Source organism: Rhipicephalus microplus, unplaced genomic scaffold, assembly GCF_043290135.1.
Source record: "Rhipicephalus microplus isolate Deutch F79 unplaced genomic scaffold, USDA_Rmic scaffold_32, whole genome shotgun sequence".
NCBI classification, from domain to species: Eukaryota; Metazoa; Arthropoda; class Arachnida; order Ixodida; family Ixodidae; genus Rhipicephalus; species Rhipicephalus microplus.
In genome coordinates, this window is record NW_027464605.1 from 1,511,181 (window position 1) to 1,521,732 (window position 10,552).

The window sequence follows — 10,552 nt, forward strand, 5'->3', positions numbered from 1 at the left end:
TGTACGCGGTCCCCGATCTAGGGATCTGGGGAGGACAGACCCTTTATAATGAGCCCCCACGGCTCATTCGGTGTGCTTTTTCGAGTGGAGAGCTCGCCATGTACGAAGAACGCCACTATATACCTAAACTTTCTTATTGACCTCTCTCTAATGTAAATAAACGTCTGTTCTCTGTTTTCCCATATAAGCATTGCTTCTCGCTATAAGGGACGAGTCCGATGGGAGCCAGCTACCAACGACGAGACCCACAGGACTCAGGTCCCAACAACTGGATGGCAGCGGTGGGATCGAGCTCATCGACCAGGAGGCAATGCTGAGACCTGCTGTCTGGAGGACCTAGAGTCGGACAAAACTGCTTCGTGGCATCACTGACAACACTGGAAGGAACGCGTCCGAATTCATGACTGCATAGGGTGAGTGCACTGCTTTTCTTTGCTGAGATATCACCAGGCTTTGCGTAGGATTGTAAACAAAGCAGTGATTTGGTAACGGTGGACGGAAATATTGATAGTACGTCAAAGTTGTTTAGTTAAAAGAGTTAGCAGCACCAAGGACCGCCATGAATTTGAAAGGACTAAAAAAACCAGAGTTGTTAGAGTTGGCCCGAGAGCTGGGCCAGGTAATTGCCGAGACGAAAAGAAAGCAGGAGATCATTGACGCCATCGAGAAGATCGGGGCAGATGACGAGGAGCTGAGCGAATGCTTGGAGGCTATTACTCAAAGGAAAGAGGAGCAGAGGCTCCGTGAGGAAAAAGAGGAGCAGAGGCTCCGTGAGGAAAAAGAGGAACAGAGACGTCGTGAGGAAAAAGAGGAACAGAGACGTCATGAGGAAAAAGAGGAAAGGGAAAGAGAACGTATCGATCGTATGGAAATGAAACGCCTAGAAATTGAACTAGCAAAGGCTCAATCAATGAACGGAGCTAGCGCAGTGGCACGAGAAAGAGAGCGCCGAATGACAGATTTGATGCCATCCTACGCGGTAGGAGGGGACATGGGTCTTTTTCTGGTGCACTTTGAGCGCACGTGCGAGAGGGAAAATTTTGCTAAAAACACGTGGCCCCAGCGCTTGCTTACGCTGCTGCCGTGTGAAGTAGCTGACATTATAGCCCGTATGGGTAAAGAAGACGCAGACGACTATGATAGAGTCAAAGCGAGTCTGCTCAAAAAGTACAGACTGTCAGCGGAGGCGTTCAGGCGAAAATTTCGTGAGATCGAGAAAGCCAAAGACGAGTCATACCCAGAGTTTGCGTACACCTTAAAGGTAAATCTGGAGGAATGGCTTAGAGAGGAGGGTGCGCTTGGCGACGCGGAAAAGACTCTGCAGTGTTTTGCGTTGGAACAATTCTTTCGGCGTCTACCTGAAAACATTAGGTACTGGGTTCAGGATAGACAAGGAGTAGATACTATCACGAGAGCGGCAGAGCTCGCAGAGGAGTACGTAAATCGCCGTGCCCTCGAAGGCGAGGATGTCCCTAGGAGGGAGATTAGTAAATATCGGGCCGACAAGCCTCCGCGATGGACAAAGTCGGGTCGGTATATGCCGAAGGAGGGTTTACACTCCAAAGGAAGCGGTGATGAGAAAAACAAGAGAAAGGAAGAAGCACCCGAGAAAAGGGCGGAAGGGCAACAGAAAAAGGCGTTCGAGGCCAAGAAGCCGATAGTTTGCTATAACTGCCAACAGACGGGGCATATTTCTTTGGGTTGTAAGAACCCGAAAGTTGTGTTAATGTCACTCTGTAGTAATGACGAAAACATGAAATTGCTAGAGCCATACATCCGAGACCTAGTCGTGAACGGCCAACCGTGCCGCGTGCTCCGCGATTCGGCCGCCACTATGGATGTAGTGCACCCGTCCTATGTCGAGGAGAGTCAGTTTACAGGAGAATGCGCATGGATAAGACAAGCAGTAGAGACAAACAGTGCATGTCTCCCAGTAGCAAGAGTCCGCATCGAAGGCCCTTTCGGTGTTCTAGACACTGAAGCTGCCGTTTCGGCACATCTCCCAGTGCAATACCCGTATTTGTTCTCAAATAAATCAGAGTACTTGCTGCGACAAAAAGGAATTGGGTTCAGTGAGGGTATCGTACAGGCCTTAACTCGATCCAAAGCAAGGGAGCTCGCCGCTCAGACAGTTTATAAAGATCCGGTGGCAGACGAAACAGCTTCAGCGGCAGAGCCTTCTTTACCTGGCACGAAACTGGACCACCCTATAATGGAGCCTCAAAACACAATATCTAAAGAAAGATGTAAGAAACCGGATGAATCCGAGGCATCTCGAGAAGTAGAATGCACTATAAAGCTGTTAAATGTAAGTCCTACAGAACTGATAGTGGAACAGGAAAATGACTCCACTCTCCGTAACCTAACGCCAGACGCGAAGGAAGGGGTGGCTAAGCAAAACATTCAGTTCACCAAGAAGGGGGGCGTCTTGTACAGAAAGTACACGAGTCGAAAAGGAGTTCGGTTTAATCAGCTAGTCGTACCGTATCCTTTCCGCAAGGAGCTGCTGCACCTGGTCCACGGAGGTTTGTGGTCAGGGCATCTCGGCATCAAAAAAACAAAAGAATGTTTGTTACGGGAGTTTTACTGGCCCGGCTGCTTTCGGGAGGTGGAGGCATTTGTAAGAAGCTGCGACACGTGCCAACGCGTTGGCAAGCCAGGGGATAAGGCTAAAGCACCTATGAAGCTGGTCCCCATTATCACAGAACCGTTTCGCAGGCTAGTTATAGACACAGTGGGTCCACTTCCTGTAACGCAGTCCGGGTACCGGCACATACTCACAGTGCTCTGCCCGGCCACGAAATTCCCGGAAGCCGTACCGTTAAAGGAGCTCAGCTCGGAAGAGGTAGTTAAAGCGCTTTTATCTATCTTTGCACGTGTAGGCTTCCCTGCAGAAATTCAGTCCGACCAGGGATCTGTTTTTACAAGTGCACTAACCTCGACATTTCTAGAAAAGTGTGGTGTTAAAATCATCCACAGTTCAGTGTACCACCCTCAGTCAAATGCTGTAGAAAAGGTACATTCAGTCATGAAACGGCTGCTACGCGCCCTTTGTTATGAGCAAAAAGAGGATTGGGAGGCTTGCTTGCCCGCAGCTATGTTCGCGCTTCGGGTCGCTCCTCACGAATCAACAGGGTTTTCGCCTGCGGAGCTAGTTTACGGACGTGCTCTTCGCTCCCCACTTCGCATTGTTCGAGAATCTTGGGAGGGCCGGGCGGACGACCCTTCGGTAGTAGCATACGTACTTGAGCTGTTGGACCGACTTCACGCAGCTCAAGAACTAGCGGAGCAGGAAATGCGCAGAGCTCAAAACAACGCTAAGCGCTATTATGACAAAACAGCCCGGACGCGAAGCTTTCGAGTGGGGGAAAAAGTGATGATACTGAAACCCTCACTGAAGAATAAACTTCAGGTCCAGTGGGAGGGACCTGTTGAGGTAGTTCAGAAATTGTCAGACACAAATTACTTGGTTACTGGACTGGGAAGGCGTAAAACGCAACAGGTGTACCACACTAATCTGCTCAAACCGTACCAGCAGAGGCATGCCGTTGTAAACATGTCGCTCAATCAACCGGAAGAAATGCCTATTGATTTCCCGGAGTTAACAACAGAAAACAAAGACATTGGCGAGACTATTAGTAACCTGGTAGAACAGGCGGAGTTGGAGCCAGATCAGAAAGCGGAACTGAAGGAACTATTGTTTGACTTTAAAGAAACATTTTCAGACACACCTGGCAGAACCAAAGCCCTAGTTCATGATATTGAGCTGACATCTTCGGAACCAATTCGTTCTAAAGCTTACCGCGTTTCCCCGAGGCAACGGGAAATAATGGCCGCGGAGATAAACCGAATGCTCGAGCTAGGAGTGATCGAGCCAGGAGAGAGTGATTACACCTCGCCTCTGATCTTGGTTGAGGTCCCAGGGAAAGAGCCGCGACCGTGTATTGACTATCGGAGGCTCAACTCGATTACAAAGGACCAAACTTATCCAATTCCGCATATTGAGGAAAGACTTGAGCAAGTCAGCAGTGCCAATTTCATCTCGACTTTGGATTTAGTCAGGGGATACTGGCAGGTGCCTCTAACTGAAAGGGCTAGTAGGCTTGCGGCGTTTATTTCCCCGATGGGAACATTTCGGCCGAAGGTCCTTAGTTTTGGATTAAAGAATGCCCCTTATTGCTTTTCTGGCCTAATGGACAAAGTGTTACAGGGTATGGAGGACTTTGCCCTCCCGTACCTAGATGATATTGCTATTTTTTCTTCTTCCTGGATAGACCACATGAAACACTTGCGAGCTGTGCTATGTCGTCTGCGTGAGGCCGGCTTAACAGTGAAGGTTGCGAAATGCCAATTGGGGCGCGCTGAGGTAGCTTATCTAGGGCATGTAATAGGCCAAGGCTACCGCCGGCCGTCAGAAGTAAAGCTGGCCGCAATAGACAACTTTCCCCAACCACGAACCAAGAAAGACATTCGGTCGTTTCTTGGATTGGCCGGTTATTATCAAAGGTATATCCCGCGTTACTCTGACATTGCAAGTTCCTTGACAGACGCTCTTAGAAAGACTGAACCCCAGACCGTAAAATGGGATGGGGCCAAGGAACATGCATTTTCTACGCTAAAGAAGGCACTAAAAAGTCAGCCAGTGTTGAGCGCGCCTGACTACTCTAAGCCGTTCATTCTTCAGTGTGACGCCAGCGACCGGGGTATGGGTGTCGTGCTTTGTCAGAGGGGAGAGAACGACCAGGAACACCCTGTGCTGTATGCCAGTAGAAAGCTTTCTGTTCGTGAGGAAGCATACAGTGCCTCAGAAAAGGAATGTGCCTGCGTTGTTTGGGCTGTGCAGAAGCTAGCTTGTTACATCGCCGGTTCTAGGTTCACAATAGAGACTGACCACTGTCCCCTCACATGGCTACAGTCCATGTCATCGAAAAACGGCCGTCTTTTGCGCTGGAGCTTAGCTCTTCAACAATACACCTTTGATATCCATTACAAGAAGGGTAAACTCAACAGCAACGCAGATGGTCTGAGTCGTTGTCCCTAGTACCCCGAGGGCTTCAAAACGATTTTCTGCTTTCTATCCTCGATTTGAGGCCCACTAGTTTTCTGTATTTATCCAATCATGTGTCAAGTGTTTTGTTTAATGTCTTCAAAAGTGGCTGATGTGGTGTTGCGACTCGGCGGGGGCCACAGGAATAAAGTTGAGGTAGAAGGAAATGACTTCCACAGGTGAATCTGAGTCTGGTGATTCTGAGTAGAGAATTGCCGTGTGCTTGCTTGTGTGTGGGTGTGCTTTCGGCGCCGTTTCCGCAGTTCCTCGTTTGTGGTGGGCGGAGAATATGGTGGAGGGGTTCACCTCATCCCTGCGAGCAACGCCCTCTTGGTCGATGATCATCGGATCCAGTGTTCGGGACAAAAGTAATAGAGGAAGAGCCGACAAGCTGCAATACAGATCCCGCTGCACAGTACCTGCTGGCCACTGCACCTCGGGATCTTCTTTCCCCGGCGGAGAGGCTGTTAGGACCGGCGCCAGGTCTGACAGTGGATCGGCGTTCCTTTTGATGTTCCTTTTGAGTCGCCAAACGGGTTGGCGGCCTGTGTCCGCCATGTATTGTTCCCACCTGGCCGGAGGGTGCGGCGTCCTGCCGCCGCGGCGCCGTGAGCAGTTCGGGAGACCACCGGTGCAGCTTCTTCTTTGGAAGATGACGGCGGCGGCGGCGGCCGGGAATCGTCCCGCTAATTGAACGAATCGTTCGGCACCATTTGAAGCTTGTTTACGGCGGCCCTTTCGATGGATGCAGTCATCAACTTCAGACCCCTCGCCCAGCGACACACCTTGACGGGGGGGGAGCCGCGTTCGTGCCACATGGCCGTGCGGTGACCACGCTTCAGTTTTGAACGTTCGCGTGGACCGTGCGTGCTCGTCACCCTCGCGGGTAATGTGTGGTCCGTGATTGGACGGTGCCCTCTGTACGCGGTCCCCGATCTAGGGATCTGGGGAGGACAGACCCTTTATAATGAGCCCCCACGGCTCATTCGGTGTGCTTTTTCGAGTGGAGAGCTCGCCATGTACGAAGAACGCCACTATATACCTAAACTTTCTTATTGACCTCTCTCTAATGTAAATAAACGTCTGTTCTCTGTTTTCCCATATAAGCATTGCTTCTCGCTATAAGGGACGAGTCCGATGGGAGCCAGCTACCAACGACGAGACCCACAGGACTCAGGTCCCAACAGTGGGAAAACAAGTCACCCTTCTTAATCGATCTTTTCTTTTAGCGTGTTGCGATAACGCTGAAATGTTTGGTGATACATGCTTAAAATTCAATGCTCCTTTTCATACTATTGAAAGGCAACACTTAGTTCAGTCATAGAGAGAGAGAGAGAGAGAGCTCTGTCATGAAAAGCAGAGAATTCATCTGGCATATAAATCGCTGACTTGCTACACTGAACGGCAAAGAGAATTGGCGATGAAAATAACGAATAGGGTGAGAAATAAGAAAATGTTAAGAGAGAAGAAAGATAAAAATGATAAATCAAAAAACGAAGACCACATCATTGCCCATTGAATTAGAACGTGATTTAATTAGTTTTTCAGTGGTGTCAAGCCAATGCTAGAGTTTGTCTAGCTGGCCGGTGCTGTCCAAGTACGCGAACTAAAGTTTCATTGCACGCCTCTGTAGCGTCAGGCAGACTAAATGTCTCAACACGCAGTCAAGGGAGAAAGTTCTCTCTGTCATCGGATGCACTGATATCAGTCTACTGCATGTATTGCTTGTATAGTGAAGTCTCGTTCTGTGGGCGAAAATTCGCCCCAAGTACAGAGTTCTGTTTTGAAAACGCCGACTGCTGTACTGTGAATGCCACGACCACGCAAAAATAGAAAGATAATTGACTGTTTGTATTTTTATCGCTTTTATTCTTTGTTGTTATTAAATTCCAGTTTAAGAACTATAGTTTTACCCACCTTGTGCACGGAAAGCACTTTGATAAACACCGTGGTTTTCGAAAACGTGTGAAAACCTGCTGTTTTGACTAGCGTCTAAATAACGTTTAATAACAATATATTGGGTTCTCCGTCCCATAACTATGACATGATTATGATGGACACCGAATAGCGGAGGGCTCCAAAATATTTAACCATCTGGTGTTGTTTACCGTGCACTGACATCGCGTGGTACACTAGCCTCTACCGTTTTGCGTCCATCGAAATCAGACCGCTACGGCTGGGGTTGAAACCGTGACCATTAGGTCAGCAGCCGAGCACTGTATACCCGCTGCACCACCGCGGCGGACGTAGAGACAACGTTTCTGCTCAAAAATGTTTACGATCGACTGGTCACAAAAACGCGCGTTTCGTGACAAGTGGCTTTACGCAGGCGTCAACCCTTATCGTACAAGCCATTTATGGACTCTGCAAAAGTGTCGCATGAGAGAAACGGTGTGCTTTCTTTGATGCAGTGTTCTTTGAGATTACGACAATAAGCCTAGCCTTCGTAAGTGGATGCTTCCTAGAGAAATGCGATATATATATATATATATATATATATATATATATATATATATATATATATATATATATATATATATATATATAGCCTGTTGGAACACAAAGACAGGACGAGCGCTAACCTCCAGCTGTTTACTCTTTCAGAATTACAGGCTAATAGAAATCCACTTCTTAGTGACCTCAAGAAATGAACAGTTGTATTCATCAAGAAATAAAGACTTTCGAGTGAGGGCCCGGTCGGTCGGTATGTTCCTTCATTTTCTGTATGGTCATGACTTTATAGCGAAATCGACCATTGAATTCAGAGACGCACCAGCTAAGCCTACAGCGAGTACCACTGGACAACCATTAGACAGCCGTTAAAGGCCTGTGCGCTGTATCGTCTTGTCCTTATTTTTTGCGCCCTTTACTGGTACTCGTGATATTATAGCGAGATATGTATGCTCGATCAAAATCTCTTCATTGCGTGACGATTGCATTACGGTTACATTATCATTATTGTTGTACGTGTGAACTTTATTAAATGGAATTTTTTCGCGGAACATGTAGCCCCGCATGTTTGTTTGGCGGTGAAGTAAAAAGAAAAATGAATGTTTCGCAGGAAAACGGTGTGACTCTTAGGCACCGCAGGGTTGACGAGTAACTTCGACACCTAAGAGGGTTGACAAAGTGTACCTAAATTGAAGCACAAGTGCGGTTTTTCATGATGCCTGCAGCGAAATGCAGAATACATATAAAACCTACTAGCTTTAGTATTTCCTACTGGAACTTCATAACCACGGAACCATCGCAGCGCACAATGTATTGTCTGATCTGAACGCTACAAATAAATAAATAAATAAATACTGCGGCCTTCTGGTTCATCACTACCGCAACGAGCACAACACGCTCAATGCGGGACGTCACGCGTGGCCTAGAAATTAGGTCAATTAGTTCACAAACCCCGCAAACGCTGAGTGGGAAAAAATAGCCTGCACATTAGCCCCGTCCACTCTGCGCAATATGGAGCCAAGCTTCGTGTTGCGGTCTTGCCGGCCTCTTTCACTCGCTGACACGCACTCGCGCTCGTGACGACAGAGTTTTCCGAGCCGCTATCGGCGCTATCTGGCGTTACCAGGGAAGCATGTGATGCTTCCCGGCTGAGCGGAGGATAAGCGCCCTTTGAGTCATGTGAAAAGCAAACACGCGGATTCGTCATCGGCACAAAGGCACGGTCTTTGACGGTCGGAACAACCTGTGTGCCCAAGGGCGGCACGGCAAAAGATTTATACAACAAGCATATATCAATACGAACAGGGAGCGGCACGCAATGCTGTTTTGTATATGAGAAGCTATTCAGAGCACCTGGCGTACGGCGACACACTCTACTTAATGATGCAAGGTGCAGGGCGCAAAATCGCGAAAATACGTATGTAGAGAGCGATGGCAGGGAAAGCGGGGTGAGTTTCATGTTATGAAACCAATTGCGGTTGTACGATGGTCATGGTGCTTGAATCCTGGCCAGGTGGTAACAGGTTGGAATCGTGGCCGCAGTTAGAGGAGGCAAAACGCGGGATACCCGTGAATATAGATATAGGACCATGTTAGAGAACCCCATGCAGGTGGTTCATATTTCCGAAGCCCTCCACTGTGACGTCTGTCATAATCATATCTTGGTTTTGGGACGTGAGACCGCAACTAATTTCACTACGTTATATATTAGTACTCGAAATAGTATCAAACTGGTGTTCAGATTGGCAAATGATACTTAATGTTAAAAAAACAGCTATAATGACAGTAACAAGAAAAAGGGAATGGTCAGAGTTCTCATATACCATCAATAGTATCCCACTTCCTAGAACAAGTCATCATAAGTACCTTGGCCTCACCTTTACTAGCGATCTGAGATGGGATGCCCACGTTTCTAACGTTACAGCTACCGCACTGAAACGACATTTGTTTCTGAGACGATGCCTTCGACTAGCACCTTCTGAAATTAAACTGTTAGCCTACAACACGTACGTGAGATCTGTTATTGAATATGCGAACATTGTTTGGTTCCCGTACACAAAAAAAACATATTGCGAAGCTAGAAGGCGTGCAAAGAAAAGCTGTTCGATTTATCTTTAACAAGTTTAGGCAAACAGACTCACCAACTGAAATGCTCGAAGAAGCGGGCATGCTAACGCTGCAAAAACGAGCAAGACTAGCACGCCTACGATTCATGTACCAGCTACGCCATAAGCAAACCAACATCGATGCCTCCAGGTACATTACACTTCAACAATCACGACCCACCCGTAAGAAGCACCCCGAAATGCTACAAGAATACGCATTCCGTACGGAATGTTTCAAACACTCATTCTTTCCCAGCATCAATAAGGGAATGGAACAGCTTAGCAGCTATGATTACTAGCAGCAATTCTTTAAATATTTTTTCACGTCTTGTTGAAGAACATTTGCGTTTGGAACCCTAATAATGCGCTATTGTGGTCATCTTTGCAAAATACATTGTTTTAGACTGTGTTATTTTGACTCTTCCACACTGTAATCATTTGGATATAGTACAATTACTGTTAGAACTTTATTGTTAGAATTTGGTTAAAATTTGTTTGAATTTGATTGTTAGAAATTGTGAGAACTTGGTAGCATCAATGTAACGCGTATCCTAAACGATGTATAACTTACGGATGTTTTTATTGTGTGCTTTTATTGTGTGTTTTCCCGATGTCCTTTCTCCGAAAATCCCGACAAGGGATTGGCAGTATTTTTAAATAATAATAATAATATATTGACAGTATAAAAGGATAAAGAGGTCCACCTGATGAGCTCATTGAAATAAGTGCTATAGTTTAGGGCTAAGCAATGCCCCTACTGCCATTTTTGTCTTCAGCTCAGGTCATACTCACGTAATTTCTACTCGGACATTTACACGAGAGCCAACGTTACCTGTAGCAGCCTGATTACCTGTAGCGACGCGAGCCCACTTACACGAGAGACTGCGCATACCAGTCGTGATACTAAGAGCACTGTACCTTCCAATGTCGACACACATTGAGCTGTTAA

At 47.2% G+C, this 10,552-nt stretch overlaps 1 long non-coding RNA gene across 1 annotated transcript in view; it reads right to left on the minus strand.

The window, feature by feature from the left end:
* Window positions 1-10,552, minus strand: part of LOC142786794 (uncharacterized) — a 101,389-nt gene that overhangs the window by 54,197 nt on the left and 36,640 nt on the right. The gene's annotated exons all lie outside the window — the stretch shown is intronic.